Below are 17,578 nucleotides of genomic sequence, written 5' to 3'. Positions count from 1 at the left end.
TGGGCGGACAAATGGGGTTTCAAAATATCTCATGAAAAAACTGTGGCAATCATATTCACCCCTAAACGAAATAACAAGCTAGTCTATCCAAACTTCTATATACAAAATCAACAGTAGTAAAATTCCTTGGAATGTTTTTTCACAACCACGTCACATGGAAACAGCACATTGAACAACTCACCCAGAATTGTAACAAAGATCTCAATTTACTAAGGAACATCACAGGGATTGACTGGAAATCCAACCAGGAAAGCCTCCTCACGAAATTTTAAACCCTAATTACATCAAAGCTGGATTACGGTTGCCAAGCATATGACTCGGCTAAGCAACCTGTACTAACTTGACACTATCCAGAGAAAAGCCTTACTATTATTCACAGGAACACTCCCTTCAACATCATTAGAAGAACTACAAACACTAACAGGAAAACTACCCTTAAAATTATGTAGGCAAGAACTGTTCTTTCGATACTCCATTCGATTAGATACCCACCCAGACAACCATCCCACCAAAATAGCTATAAACAAGTGTAAAGTTGTCTTCAAACCCAAAATCATGCCCACCATACCAAGTGGCAAAGTAATCTTTGAACTAAGAGAAAAGATACATCTACTAAAAAAAAAACAGGCAATCAACAATACAGACCAGAACAAATCACACTGGTTACAATAACCACCAAGGATTAACATTGAAGCTATCAAATTAGGCAGTAAAGAAGGACAAGAAAACTTACTATAACCTGTACTGGTAAACTAAATCAACCAAAAATACCCAGACTATGTTAAAATATATGCCGATGGATCAAAAACAAACAACCCACCAAGAACAGTAGCAGCAATAGTCATCCCTGAATTCAATATACAAACGGGATCAAAATTACCTGACTATTGCTCCATTTACTGAATTGTGGGATATACTTGAATCGCTACAATTAATCAAAGACAATTAAATACCTAAAGCAGTCATTATAAGCGATTCCCTAAACGTTATCATATCGATCCAAAATCGCAATACACACTCTAGGGAACAATTCCTTGACAGACCATGCCAGTTAATCGACGATATCGCCACTGCACATCAATTAGTCGAGCTTATGTGGATAACGTCGCACATTGGAATCTCTGGCAACGAAACAGCAGACAAAGTTGCACAAACCAAGCTAGGAGATCAAAACTCTATCAAGCTTAACTATAGCTCTACAGAAGCACTAAGCTTTGCACAACATATATAGACCAAAAATGGTAAGATTTTTGGAACTCCTCCGCAAAAGGTAAAAAGCACCATGAAACCCAAAAATCCGTAGATAGGAACATGCAGCTACCTAAGGGTACCTATTTAGAACAGAAAACCATACACAGGATAATAACTGGAAAAACTAAACTAGCAAGCAGTTTTAGAAGGTTTATAGGACCCAAACTAGCAACCATTAACTGCTTTAACTGCCACACCACCTAAGATCTACACCAAGTATTCAATATATGCCCAAAATATCAACCCGCTAGGAAAATATTTATCAAACACCAAAAAGAGATTGGATCACCACACACATACCCAGAGCTACTTATGGATTGTAATAAAAATAAACAATCAGCATATAAAAATATAAATAAATTCATTGATTCAGCAGGACTAAGGAACAAAATATAATTACTATCCCCACAACACCAAAGGACCTAGTAACTAGCTAAATAAATTTAGAAGCCCATACATACAACCCCATAACATATCATTCAATTTTATAAAGATATTAATAAATAATTCACTTACGAAGTACCTACAAAAAGCTAAGGAAACCGCAAAATCGTATGTCCTAGATGTCCTTAACGAACCGAATGATCAGCTAGGAATCCGGTCCTAGATGTCCTTAACTTACCGTGTAATCGGCTAGGACTTGGGTCTCTTGCTAAATAAAGTATAAATAACATTCAATCTCTAAAAACATTAATAAATAAATAACTTAAAGAGCCAATATCTAAAAACTTATAAATAACATAACGCAGGAAGCACACCCTAAACACCTCGACTAGCAATACCATGATAACCTTGAAAATCTCTCTTCATACATGATTTCTACTAACAAAACCTCTATAAACAGCATACAACACACACCCTTTTTAGAACATGTTGAAGAAAAAAAGGAGCAAGAAGCACTAGGCAAATGCAACAAGAAACCAGAGATGTGAAGCAACCAGGACCGTTCCCAAGTTCTCCTTCTCACTAATGAAAGCCAACCATTCAACTGTAAGGGACCTTTATGGACCCACATATTGAGGCCTATCAGGGTTCCTTGAACCCATAAAAGCCTGGGGGAGGTGGCACCATTCCCTTCCCCAGAAACAGCTAGGAGGCTGCGGTGCAGTCAGAAAAAAGTGACACATGCACAATTTGCGCACGCCACTATAATTAAACTCAACAACAACAACAAAGAATGCCACATAATCCTGAAATACATCTAGACGCATAAGATCAAATGAGTGAAAGCAATGCAGGCAATTTTCAATTTAACAAAGAAATGTAAATGTTATTGTACCAATTTGGTAGGTTAACTAGCTTGTTTGACGTATATAACATCATGTAAAATAAAATGTTTGAAACCTTCATATGGAGCGGTTCGTAAAACATTGAGAAGAAACATATTTCTGGTGATGTTTTCCTACACTTTGCGGTAAACTTTTACTGAGTGGTCAACCTGATATTGGGTTTCCTACATCAACTCAACAATATTATCATTAATGATTGATTGATTGATTGATTTTATTTTAAACGGCGCATCGCACTGTAAGGCTATTTATAGCCAAACAAAATGTTATATGTATAATCTTTTAAAAATTATGATAAGTCTCATATCGACCAGCGATATTAAAACACAAATAGTTGAAATTAAAACGGTAAGATGGTAACGGTGAAAAATAAAGCTTCCCGATCAACGGGGGATGTAAATGTTGTATGTTAATGAAAAATGATGAAACGGTATTCAAAAGGGACGGTATATATATATTGCATAAAACTGCACAAGGTGTCAAAGATAATACCTAAAATTTTTGTTTCCTCAACAACTGGAATAGGTGTTCCGTCCAGTTGAGGTGAGGTTCATCGTGATGTCTTCGTAACTGACAGAAATGCATGCATACTGTTTTGGACTTCGAGAATTTGAAACCGTTTGCACTGGCCCAATTTTGAATCTTCTTTATATTTTGCTGAAGTTGTCTTTCAATGGTATGCATGTGCTTCGATCGATAACATATGAGAAAATCATCAACATATAGCATGCAATCCACACCAGGAGTTAAACACTTGGTGATGCTATTACTTTTGATATTGAAAAGCGTCACAGATAAAACACTGCCCTGGGGCACACCCATCTCTTGCTCGTGCAGATCTGAGAGAGTAGAGCCCACTCGTACCTTGAATTCTTTGTCTGAGAGAAAGTTGGATATGAAAGAGGGCAGACGGCCTTTTAGACCTAGATCGTTCAGGTCATTTAGTACATCCATGTCGTGTCATAGGCCTTCTCTAAATCAAAGAAAACCGCTACTAAGTGTTCTTTCTTGATAAATGCATCGCGAATGAATGTTTCTAGTCTAACCAAATGATCGTTGGTGCTCCGGCTATATCAAAAGCGACTTTGGAAAGGAGATATTAAATTATTAGTTTCTAAGTACCAGACAAGCCGAGAATTGATCATTCGTTCCATTGTTTTGCACACACAGCTTGTGAGTGCAATTGGTGGATAGCTGTTAGGATCTGCGCTATCTTTACCGGGTTTGGGAACTGGTATTACAGTTGCTTCTTTCCAGATTTTAGGTACATTACCAGTAATCCATAAATTATTGAAAATTTCCAGAAGGGCTGTTAATGAAGGTTCTGGGAGGTGTTTCAAAAACTGGTAATGTATTTCGTCAGGCCCAGTGGATGTATCGTGGGCCTTATTCAGAGGTTCCTTCAGCTCAAACAGTGTAAACGGTTGATTATAACTTTCTGAGTTATTGGATGTGAATTTCAACCGTGTCTTTTCTTTGTGACTTTTTAATCTTCTGAAGGGTTTTTGAATAATTAGAGGATGAGGAATGTTTTGAGAAGCTATCAGCAAGTATATTAACAATGTTATGTTTGGAATTCATATTCTTGTTGTTTACTTTGAGATGTCGAAACGAACTGTATTTCCTATTTACATTTATTTTGCGGATCGTGTCCCAAACGTTCTTTATAGAGGAACGAGAGTTTAGAGTTGAAACATATTTTTTCCATGATGCTTTTTTACTTTGTTTAATCGTGCGGCTGGTATTGGCCCGAACAATACGGTACTTAGTTAAATTTTCGCGCGTTGGAAGATTATTAAAATTTTTCAATGCTTCTCGGCGTTGTCTAATGGCCTCTTTACATTCTTTTGTGAACCAAGGTTTTGAGAGTTTTTTACCGTTTGGTGAGGACTTGGGAATGGAATCTTCTGCAATGTCGATTAAAACAGAAGTAAAATATTGAAAAGGGTTATTGTCGTTTAAAACAGTATCACTGTTAAGTCTAGTTGTACAAAGTGTTTCAAATTTGGTCCAGTCGGTCTTCTTTAAATTCCAATGTGTAACTGTTTCGTCAATTGTAATGTTGGTATTGTTAAGAGAGATTGGAAAGTGATCACTGCTGTGAAGGTCATCAGCGACCTTCCATTCATAGTCCAAAAGCAGCAATGGGGAACAAATTGTCAAATCGATAGATGTGTATATACCCGTTCCTGGGTGTAAATATGTCGGTGATTTGGTATTATATAGACACAAATCGTGTCAGGAAATGAAGTCTTCTATTTTGCGACCTCTGTCACTTATTTGTTTTGAACCCCATAAAATGTTATGGGCATTAAAATCCCCGAGTAAAACAAAGGGTGCAGAGAGTTGTTGAACAAGGTTGTCTCATTCGTTTGGTACTAGGTTGGTGTTTGGTGGTATGTAAATAGAACAAAAGGTAATCACCCGATGTAGAGTGACGCTCACAGCAATGGCTTGTAAATTTGTGTTTAAAGGGATGACGCTGTGAGGGGCTCTGTAGTTCACAATAACAGGCACTCCTCATGAGGACCTGTCAACACTATGAGAGTAGTTGTTAAACAGGGAGTATTTTTTAAGTGTGTTGTTATCCGTATCTTTCAAAAATGTTTCCTGAAGACATAGTCCTGCAGGATCATGTTCATTTAAAAGCAGAAGAATATCATAGTAGTTGGCTTTAAGTCCTCTACAGTTCTATTGTATGATGGTGTATTTCATTACAAGTTTATATTGAAGATTCTGGAGCTAGGTTAGACCTTTCGCGGAGACAATCTGTTTGGTTATTTATCTGGAGGAAGTACGGGGTATATTTTTTTGTTCTTAGGTCTTGAGCCACCTTGAGGATCTGGAGCAGATTCTTCTGCATTCATATCCTCAAAGTCTCCAAACCCATTTTGCAGTTTTATTGGGTCATCAGACCCTTTTTGCTGCCTATTTGTTGTCGACATTTTTTGACTGTTTGGTGATCTTGGTGGTGGAGCATTGTTGAATGTTGTTTGCGTCGATGTTGAGTTTTTCTGGGGTTTGTAATGCGGAATGTTCGAGTCGGAAAGGGATTCAGGTGGGTCTGTTTGGGTTTGGGCGTCTTTCGTTGCTTTTTGGTTGCTCTTCACTATAGTTGAGAAGGATGGGCCGGGAGTGATGTTCTAGCTAGTACGAGCTTCCCGGCCTCTGGATATGGGATGTTGGATGTGTATTTCACCCCTTTGATTTTCTTCTCCTGTTTCCATGTATCGCAATCTTTTGAATTTGCATGGTGTTCCTTTCCGCAGTTGACGCAATGCGGAGTGGCTTTGCACTCGGATTCCCGATGAGTAGGGTCTCCACATCGTCCACATATTTGGTTTCTGGATCAGCGGTCCTCATGATGACCTTAATTTTTACATTTGTAGCATCGGAGGTGATTTGGTATATATATCTCAACCTTAACTTGTAGGAACCCAACTTTGACAACTTTAGATTCCTAAGGTTTGTTGAAGGTGAGTATAATGGTGTTGGTGTCCTGCAGATTGTTGTTTCGTTCGATGCGAATCCTACGAACTGCAGTGACAATTTCACTTTTCATCCCCTACGATTTCGTTGTCGCTGACTCCAGCCAAGTCACGACAACGAATGATGCCTTTTCATGTATTTAGAGATGTGTGAGCGAAACAAGTTACTGGGATGTCATGAAATATCATGATCTTTTTAATGTTCTCAGTATGTGCTTTACGTTCGCTCTCCACAAGCAGACCACCTGATTTGATCTTTTTAATACTTTTTGGTTTGCCGACTAATCCAAGTATAGTCTTTTCGATGATAAATGGCGATAGTGCGGCTAGGGATTTGGTTTCATCTTTTGATTGGATGACCATGAAGCGAGGAAAGGATTCCACACTACATGGTTCATCATCTGATTCAGTTCCCGTTTTAGTACACTTATTTTGATTTTTTTTTATTTTCCATCTTGGCTTAATTAAAATTCAGCCTCCGTGCTCCCCACCCACCAAGGAGCCCAACAAGGGGACACTTTTCAAGTGCCAGTGATACACAGATGCCATACTCAGTTGACAAAATTACCTTTGATTGACCCTGAAGTCGCCAATTGCTAAGGTCGGTAAAATTACCACCCGATTGACCCGTTAAGCCACCGCCTTCTAGGAAGTCTTCTAAGACTTGGAAAAGGGAAAGAAAAAGGAATAGAATATAGGGGCAACGGTTATATCAAGAGATATACAAGGAGAAAGATAAAGAAGGTGAGAGAGTAAATAGAGACCTCCTAGGGCTCGGCGTGACCAGCCGATTTGTCGGAACCGGGCCCATCCCGACCACCCGTCTAAGAGAAGTAGAGGCCAAAGTAGTGTATTGCAGGGAAAGCCTCTGCTCAACTACCAGGATCCTTTCCTCCCCCGACACGGGACGCAACCCACGGCAAACATGTTGCCTCTACTTAGTCGCCTTTTACGACACGTAGCGAGGCACGTCGGGCCAATTCTACAACCCCGGACCCGCAGGGGGATGACTTACCGGGGAGGGATGTTCTAGCTTGTACAAGCTTCCTGACCTCTGGATAGGGGATGTTGGATGTATTTCCTTCTCCTGTTTCCAGGTGTCACATTCCTTTGAATTAGCATGGTGTTAATTTCCGCAGTTGGCGCAATGTGGAGTGGCTTTGCACTCGGATTCCCGATGAGAAGGGTCTCCGCATCGGCCACATAGTTCGCTCCTGGAGCATCGGTCTTCATGATGGCCGATTTTTGACATTTGTAGCATCGGGGTGGATTTGGTATGTATATCTCAACCTTAACTTGTAGGAAGCCAACTTTGACCACTTTAGTACTGTTGGTTTGTTGAAGATGAATATAATGGTGTTGGTGTCCTGCAGATTGTTGTTTCGTTTGATACGAATTTTACGGACTGCAATGACACATTCATTTTTCATCCCCTCGATGATTTCTCCAGCTAAGTCACGACAACAAATGACTCCTTTTGATGTATTAAGTGAAGAGTGAGCAAAATAGGTTACTGGAATATCGTGAAACGTTTTAATTTTGTGATTATTTTCAGTATGTGTTTTGCGCTCGCACTGTACAAGTAGGCCACCCGATTTTAGTTTTTTGACACTTTTGGGTTTGCCGACTAATCCAAGAACAGTCTTTTTTCGACTATAAATGGCGATAGTGCAGCAAGTGGTCTAGATTCGTCTTTTGATTTGATGACCGTGAAGCCAGGAAAGGATTCCTCGCCACATTGCTCATAATCAGAGTCGGATATAGTTTTAGTTCTTTTAAGTTGTTTTAATGTTTTGATTTTCCATATTATGTTTTGTGTTTTTACTCATTTCATCATCCGTGCTCACCCACCAACCGATGAGTCCAAAAAGAGGGCATTTTACATCCCGATTGACCGGTTAAGCCACCGCCTTCTAGGAAGTCTTCTGAGAGTAAGAGAAAGGAAGCATAAAAGGGTAAACAGTAGGGGCAACGGTGGTATCAAGAGATACATGAAGGAAAATAGTAGTATTTAACTATTATTAATTTTATTATTATTATTATTATTATTATTATTATTATTATTATCATTATTATTATTATTATTATTGTTATTATTATTCCAAAATAAATCCTAGTTTAACTGTAAAACGACAGACCATAATCACATGTTGTACAAAATATATTGTTTTCAACTTAGAAACCTGTCAAAGTCAGGCAGAGAAAACCTCCAAAAACGGACAATAATTAAGGACACATTAAAGATACTCATAACAGTTTTCAATTTAGTGCAATTGCATATATATATATATATATATATATATATATATATATATATATATATATATATATATATATATATATATTGGAACTGTTTCTATTTACGCCTTAGGGATTATTCCAGAAGGAGAGCTGCATGTCACAATACCAACGGTAGATCCAGCCAATCTTACAATTTTCCAATCTACTTTTTCAGCCCATCTTGCCTGCTTTAGTATTTGTCATCTTCTTGTTTGCATCGCAATGCAATTACCAGAAACTGCATCGCATTCTTGTACATATTCCGTTGCTGTAGAAAACTCTCTCTCTCTCTCTGAGACAAATACGTTTTCATCGAGTCCAGCCTAGGTCGGATTGAGTCAGAGTGTACACGTATGCGAACAGCATTGTATATTGCAGCTATAAATACAGGATGAATTTGGATGTAACCATGACACCTACCCGGCCAATTACAGTCCATCTGTCTCCACAAACAGGCGCAATATTAACTCTCTCAGTAAAATATTTATGTTTATAATATTATACTAGGATGTATATATTAACACTTACATTAGATGTCATATAAGGAAATATATTCAGGATATAAGATCGGTAGAGAGAAATTATCGATTCAATACGTAGGCCTGTTGATACACTGCCTTTCATCCACAGTGTCAAGCCATTTAGGAAGATTGAACACAATGTTTTATTCATATTCTTTCATATTCTAATCGTAGAATCAACTACTACGGTTCTTAACCCTATAGAGGGGTCAATACCTTTGTGTTATTTAACAGTTTTATCTCCAGTTCTTGATACGTGATAAGATCTAGTCTAAACTGTACGACTTCAATTTATTATAGAAGTGTTGCATCACATCTCAAATGTCTAAACAAATTGTGCTGTTTCAAACGTCTTTATGGTAACGAATAGTGGAGTATACACGTGATGACACTTTAGCGGTACCCGAAGGCAGGAGAATGTGATCTATGCTGCTCCCTATATTTCTGCACAATATTGAATCTTATAAATGTCTCCGATAAATTGTTTCTTTAGAGTGATGTCCAATTTGACCATAATTATTTTCCGAGGTATGCTTTCTATCGGATACGTAAAAAGTGTTTGAGAATTAGGTTGAATTTCGACACGTATATCATTGGCTCTTATAGAGTCATTTCGAAAGAAACAAGATGTTAATCCATTGAACGTTCTCGTTTGCATGAGTAAAAACAGAACAGACATAATACTCAAAATATGAATCACATTATACCAGGATTAAGATTAGTTTAATGACTTAGATACTGACTTGGATTGCAGTCTGTTAATTCAAACTAAAGTGTTGCTTGAACGACATCTATTTTGTGGCATCAATGAAAGTAAGTGGTGTGCTTTCGCATCTAGCACAGTATAAAGAATATTGGCATACCTCTATGTTACTTTCATGCACAATATCTGCACTTTCGGCATCTATGGTGTTAGGATAACAATGCGATGCATACAGGCAACAGCTGCTAGAAATGTGTTTTCCCATGTTGTCGAGATATCTCTCTCCCTCTATTTCTGCCTCCGTTTCTCTCATAATTTTGAACTCCAAAAAAGAGACTGAGATCTCGCTTTCCAAATACTATTAGCCAGATCTCGTTCTAACTCAAATACTTATCCTTTTATCCTCTTTCCCAATACAAAATGAATATATTTAACGCAAAAGATGATTATAGCCTCTATTTGACTTGAACTCCCTTCAGTTACGGACTTTACAAATGAATTATATCACAATGAACCGATACAAGACTAAACAGGAATTTTAAGTAGAGGAAAGGCATTATCGGGAGTTATATGGCATTCTTATGTATCTTCCTTTCAATGACTCTGAGAAATAATCTAAGCATAACTAAAGCTTAAGGGAAACTTCACGAAGCTAAACCCTAAAGAGATTGTGGTTTTTATAGTTGATATTATCGTAACAATATAAGAGCGTGCCCATCTTTAATGGATCCATTCCTTGTGAATCTGTTTATATAAGCAGTAGTTATTTGTGTAAGCACAATAAACATAATGGCAAAATAACGAGCTAAAGGTAAATACATTCCATTCCATTCATTCCAGAAAGCTGAATTTATACATGTGACATATTTTACAAAACTTATTTCTTTTTCATTCACCACTAGCAAATACTCATAAAATGCACGTGCATAATGATATGTAAGAAGGAGAATGGGAATAATGTCATTTTAATATTGATGTTTTACCATACGTGTTGGTAACTTGAGTTATGAACAAGTTTAAACATGTTCACAATAAGTATAAACGCAGAATGAAAACTGCGGTTAAAATAAAAACACTAGAAAGAATACTCGTTAACAACAGGCGACAATCAATGACGCCACTATAGAGCGCACGGAATTTCCTCCGTGTCTTTCTGTTCTAATTTAAAAAAGCAATATATAGTGAAGACATCTAATAATCAAGAAATATAAAAAAAGGATTTATAAAACGAAATTCCTAATTGTTTCAAATGGTTGATTGATTGATTGTTTGTTTTTTAACGGTGCATCAGCACTTTTAGGCTATTTAGCGCCAAACAAAGTGTTACTTGTATAATCTTTTAAAACTTATAAAAGGTTCTATATCGACCAGCGATATAAAAGAACAAATGGTTGAAATTAAAAACGGTAAGATGGTAACGGTGCAAACTAAAGCTTCCAGATCAACGGGAGATGTAAAAAAGATGAATAGGTATTAAAATGGGACGGTATATATATTGCATAAAACTGCACAAGGTGATAGCATAAAAGTCACAGTTTAGAGTAAATATTTAGGGCTTTCAAGAACTCGATAATACGAGTGATGTTTATATTATCAAAAAGTTCTTTCATGTCATGCACAACGTAATAACGATCGCGCGTAGGTTGTAGGTCAAAGCACTCTATCATAAAGTGCTTGACAGTGAATGGTTCATTGCAAGAAACGCACTCTGGTGGGTCTTCACCTTTTAGTATGTGGGTGTGGGTGATATAAGTATGACCAATTCGGATTCTTGCAATGACTACCTCCTCCCTACGAATGCTTCTGTAGGAAGGAGTCCATTCTCCTAGAGTTGGTTTGATTGCATGAAGTTTGTTATTTACAGCATCATTCCATGATGCCTGCCACTTCTGACGTAAGAAGTTTCTGATACAAGGTTTAAAATCAGTATATGTTATTTTAAAATCAGATGGTTCTTGAGAAAGGGCCATTTTAGCAGCGCGATCTGCTTTTTCGTTACCTTTAATACCAATGTGGCTAGGTAACCAACAGTATATTATATTGTGGGAGACACTCAGCTCGGTATTTTTTACGAGTATGTTTTTCAATAGTGGGTTCTCCAGTTTTCTATTGTGTAGTGACTGGAGTACTGATAGCGAGTCGGAGAAGATGATACTGTTTAAAATACGGTTCTTTTCTATATGTTGCAGAGCAAGGTCTATTGCTCTGATTTCGGCTGTAAAAATTGATGCTCCATTTGGTAAGCGAACTTGCGTTGTGTGATTTCCACAAACAAAGGCTGCAGCAGCCTTTTCCTCATCCTTTGATCCATCAGTGTAAATTCTGGTGTAGTTTTTAAATTCGGTGAGGAGTTCATGGTAAGAGTTGTGGAAGATAGAAGGGTTTGTTTCGGATTTTTTTCCATCGTGTAGCGTAAAACGTACTTTTGGTTGTTTAATTAGCCAGGGTGGTGTTTCGGAGATGGATGTTTTCTGAATTTTTGAAAGATCTATATTTGTAGTGTCAAGGCTGGATGATATTCTAATGCCAAAGGAAGGTATGGCGTTTCGTTTATTTTCGTATAAAGTTTTGTATTTGGGTTGAAAAACAGCCGAAAAAGCAGGATTCAGAGGGTTTGATTTTAATTTGAGAGCATACTGTGCGGAAAGCATTTCTCTACGATGCGATAACGGTGGTTCATTCGCCTCAGATAGAAGGCTTTCACACGGGGATGTTTTAAATGCTCTCAGAGCCAGTCTTATTCCTTGATGATGAATTGGATCAAGCATTTTAAGATACGATTTTCTGTCAGAACCATACACAACGCAACCATAGTCTAGTTTGGAGCGAATAAACGTTCTATATAAATTCAGGATGACTTTTCTATCAGCACCCTAGTCAGTGTGCGCTACTACTTTAAGTAGGTCAAGTGCTTTTAAGCATTTGGCTTTCAAGTTTTTTAGGTGTGGAATAAAAGTCAGTTTTCTGTCAAAGATAATACCCAAAAATTTTGTTTCCCCAACAACTGGAATAGGTGTTCCGTCCAGCGTGAGTTTAGGTTCATCGTGGTGTCGTCGTAATTGACAGAAATGCATACATACCGTTTTTGATTTCGAGAATTTGAAACCGTTCGTACTAGCCCAATTTTGAATCTTGTTGATATTTTGCTGTAGTTGTCTTTCAATTGTATGCATGTGCTTTGACCGATAACATATGAGAAAATCATCAACATATAGTGAGCAATCCACACCAGGAGTCAAACACTTGGTGATGTTATTAATTTTGATATTGAAAAGTGTCACAGATAAAATACTGCCCTGGGGCACACCCATCTCTTGCTCGTGCAAATCTGAGAGAGTACAGCCCACTCGTACCTTGAATTCTCTGTCTGAGAGGAAGTTGGATATGAAAGAGGGTAGACGGCCTTTTAGACCTAGATCGTGCAGGTCTTTTAGTATCCCATACTTCCATGTTGTGTCATAGGTCTTTTCTAAATCAAAGAAAACCGCTACTAAATGTTCTTTCTTGATAAATGCATCGCGAATGAATGTTTCTAGTCTAACCAGATGATCGTTGGTGCTCCGTCCATAACGAAAGCCACTTTGTAAAGGAGATATTAAATTGTTAGTTTCCAGGTACCATACAAGCCGAGAATTGATCATTCGTTCCATTTTTTTGCACATGCAGCTTGTGAGTGCAATAGGTCGATAGTTGGTAGGATCTTCACTATCTTTATCGGGTTTGGGAACTGGTATTACTGTTGCTTCTTTCCATATTTTAGGTAGGTTACCAGTAATCCATAAATCATTGAAGAGTTTTAAAAGAGATGTTAAAGATGATTCTGGAAGATGTTTTAAAAACTGTTAATGTATTTTGTCAGGCCCAGCGGAAGTATCATGGGCCTTGTCTAAAGCCTCCATAAGTTCTGATAGTGAAAACAGCTGGTTGTAGCTTTCCGAGTTGTTGGATGTGAATTTTAAACGTGACTTTTCTTTTTGAGTTTTCAATTTTTGGAAGGCTTCGGAATAATTAGATGATGACGAATTTTTAGAGAATGTATCAGCAAGAACATTTGCTATGTCACGTTTTGAGCTAAGATTGTTATTGTTCACTTTTAGATGTCGGAAAGAATTGTGTTTTCTCTTTCCGTTTATTTTTCGGATCGTGTCCCAAACTTTCTTAATTGAGGAACGAGAGTTTAAAGAGGAAACATATTTCATCCATGATGCTCGTTTACTTTCTTTGATTGTGCGGCGAGCTTTGGCCCGGAGAATACGATATTTACTTAAATTCTCGGGCGTCGGATGATTGTTAAATTTTTTCAAGTCTTCTCGGCGTTGCCGTATGGCTTCCTTACATTCCTTAGTGAGCCAAGGTTTTAGGGTTCTTTTACAGTTTGCTGAGGACTTGGGGATAGATTCTTCTGCAATGTCGGTTAAAATAGATGTAAAATGCTGACTGGGGTCGTTAACATTGAAAACTGTATCCTCATTCAGCCTGGTTTTACAGAGTGTTTCGAATTTGGCCCAGTCGGCCTTCTTTAAATTCCATTGTGGAATTACTTCATCAATTGTAGAGTTATGCTTTACAAGGGAGATTGGGAAGTGATCGCTGCTGTGAAGGTCATCAGCGACCTTCCATTCATAGTCCAAAAGCAGCGAAGGAGAACAAATTGTCAAATCGATGCATGTATATGTACCCGTGCCTGGGTGTAAATATGTAGGTGTTTTGGTATTATATAGACACAGATCGTGTCTAGAAATAAAGTCTTCAACTTTGTGACCTCTGTCACTTACATGATTCGATCCCCATAAAATGTTATGGGCATTAAAATCCCCGAGTAAAACAAAGGGTGCGGGAAACTGTTGAACAAGATTATCGAGTTCGTTTGGTACTAGGTTAGTGTTTGGTGGTAAATAAATAGAGCAAAATGTAATCACTCGATGTAGAGTGACGCTTACAGCAATGGCTTGTAAATTGGTGTTTAAAGGAATGAAACTATGAGGAGCTCTGTTGTTCACAATAACAGAAACTCCTCCTGATGCCCTATCAACATTTGGAGAGCAGGTGATAAACAGGGAGTAGTTTTTAAATTTGATGTTGTCCGTATCTTTCAAGAAGGTTTCTTGAAGGCATAGTACCGCAGAATCATGTTCGTTTAAAAGCAGGAGAAGATCATTGTAATTTGCTTTAAGTCCTCGACAATTCCATTGTATGATAGTGTTTTTCATTATAAATTTAAATTAAAGATTGTGGAGCTAGGTTAGACCTTTCGCAGAGGGAATTTGTTTTGTTATTTCTCTGGAGGAAGTACGGGGGTGAATTTTTTGTTTGTAGGTCTGGAGTTCCCTTGAGCGCATGGAGCAGATTCTTCTGCATCCATGCTCTCGATGTCTCCAAACCTGTTATAAAGTTTGATGGGGTCATCTGACCCCTTTTGTTGCCTGTTTCCATGAGATTTATTTTTGTTTTTTGGTGATTTAGTTTGTTGGGTATTGCTGAATGTAGTTTGTGTAGATGCCGTGTTTCTCTGTGATTGGTAATGAGGGGTGTTTGAGCTTGGTGTTGAATCGGGTGCTTCTGTTTGTGTTTGAGCGTCCTTCGTTGTTTTAGGATTGCTCTTCACTACAGTGGAGAAGGATGGGCCAGGATGGGCTGTTTTTGCCTGTACAAGTTTTCTGGCTTCTGGATAGGGAATATTATTTGTGTATTTTACCCTCTGAATTTCCTTCTCCTGTTTCCAGGTATCGCAATCCTAGGAATTTGCGTGGTGCTCTTTTCCACAGTTGACACAATGCGGAGTTGCTCTACAGTCAGCTTCCTGATGAGAATTTTCTCCGCATCGGCCACATATTTGGGTTTTAGAGCAGCGGTCTTCGTGATGGCCGTATTTTTGACATTTGTAACATCGAAGGGGGTTTGGAATGTAGATGTCAACCTTCACTTGCAAGAAGCCAACTTTGACCACTTTGGGTACAGTTGGCTTGTTGAAGGTGAGTACAATGGTGTTAGTGTCCTGCAGGTTATTATTACGTTTGATACGTATTCGACGGACTGCAGTGACACCTTCACTTTTCATTCCTTCGATGATATCTGCGTCGGTGACTCCAGCCAAGTCACGACAGCGAATCACGCCTTTGGACGTATTCAGTGTGGTGTGAGCGAATGAGGTCACTGGAATATCGAAGAAAGTTTTTATTTTCCCGATATTGTCTGACTGACCTCGTCGCTCACATTCCACGAGAAGGCAACCCGATTTCATTTTTTTGACGCTCTTTGGCGTACCAATCAAACCTGTAATTGTTTTCTCGATCACAAACGGAGAGAGTGAAGCAAGGGATTTTGCGGCATCTTTAGATTGTATTACCATGAAGCGTGGAAATGTGTCCACACTACATGGTTCGTCGTCCGAGTCAGATAAAGTTTTGGTACGTTTATTTTGATTTTTTTGGGAAATATCCATTTTGGCTAGATTAAAAATTCAGCACCCGTGCTCCCCACCCACCAAGGAGCCCAACAAGGGGACACTTTTCAAGTGTCAGGGATACACAGATGCCATACTCAGTTGATAAAATTACCTTTGAATGACCGTGAAGTCGCCAATTTCTAAGGTCGGTAAAATTACCCCCCGATTGACCCGTTAAGCCACCGCCTTCTAGGAAGTCTTCTAAGACTTGGAAAAGGGAAAGATAAAGGAAGAGAATTTAGGGGCAACGGTGGTATCAAGAGAGATACAAGGAGACAGATAAAGAAGGTGAGAGAGTAAATAAAGACCTCCTAGGGCTCGGCGTGACCAGCCGATTTGTCGGAACCGGGCCCATCCCGACCACCCGTCTAAGAGAAGTAGAGGCCAAAGTAGTGTGTTGCAGGGAAAGCCTCCGCTCAACTACCAGGATCCTTTCCTCCTCCGACACAGGACGCAACCCACGGCAAACAGGTTGCCTCTACTTAGTCGCCTCTTACGACACGTAGCGAGGCACGTCGGGCCAATTCTACAACCCCGGACCCGCAGGGGGATGTTTCAAATGGTAAATAGTCTTGATGCGACTAATCAGTATTTGCTTTGCATATAATATCTGACATTAAACATTGGCAAAGAATTAGGAGGATTAAGGGATACAAAATGTGAAGATGAAGTCACGTAAATTATATTATTGTACATACAGAGGTGATGCATTTTAGTGCAAATATAATCATATAAACATTATTTTTTTAATCATTCAGCATGCGCTGAACATAATTGTCTAAAGTACGTGAATTTCATAGACCATTTATCATGTCAATGGGAAGCAATGTGTGCGCTTTGTACGTTTTACAATTTGGTATAAATGTAAGTTCCATTGGCGATTAGAGTCAATCGATTTCAGCTGTGTTTTAAATTTTTCAATTAGTATTAATTGATCCTTTTAATCGATTATTTATATATGAGTACCTACCCCGATTGTGATTGCTGATTAGATAATCTGTATTACAATATATATAGAATTATAAATATACACCAAACAGAACGAAAAGTGCTCTTCCTGGATAACTATAGAAGAATGCTTGATAATAGATAATGTTTAATTCGTATTCCACTGAGATTCGAACCCAGGTCCGCGGGTAAACGACACCCATCGCCTTGCCTGCACTCACTAGCCCATTTTCTTTACGACTAAGCACACATAACTAAAAAATGATGTTACTCAATCGGCGTTATATCCACTAGTGTGAAGCTGACACGCTCGCATGGCAACCCAGTCATTAATTTCTCATGTAACTACACAGTCATTCCGGATTGCTATGAAAGAAATCAAGGTATATATAATTAATTATAGAGAATTATAAATATACTCCAGACAGAACGGAAAGTGTTTATTCCTGGATTCCTATAGAATAATGCTTCATAATACTTGGCATAATTAATATTTTAATACCAATAATATTAATATTTTAATACAAATAATACTATCATATAGATTAGAGAATGTTTAATCTGTACTCCTCAAGATACAAACTAGTTTAAAAATAATGCACACCATAGTAAATATGATGATTTTGGCAAACTATGTTTAGTGTCACACGTTC

The sequence above is a fragment of the Sinohyriopsis cumingii genome, chromosome 4, assembly GCF_028554795.1.
Source record: "Sinohyriopsis cumingii isolate HCF-2022 chromosome 4, ASM2855479v2, whole genome shotgun sequence".
Taxonomy (NCBI): Eukaryota; Metazoa; Mollusca; class Bivalvia; order Unionida; family Unionidae; genus Sinohyriopsis; species Sinohyriopsis cumingii.
Note: the sequence above shows the minus strand (reverse complement) of the source record.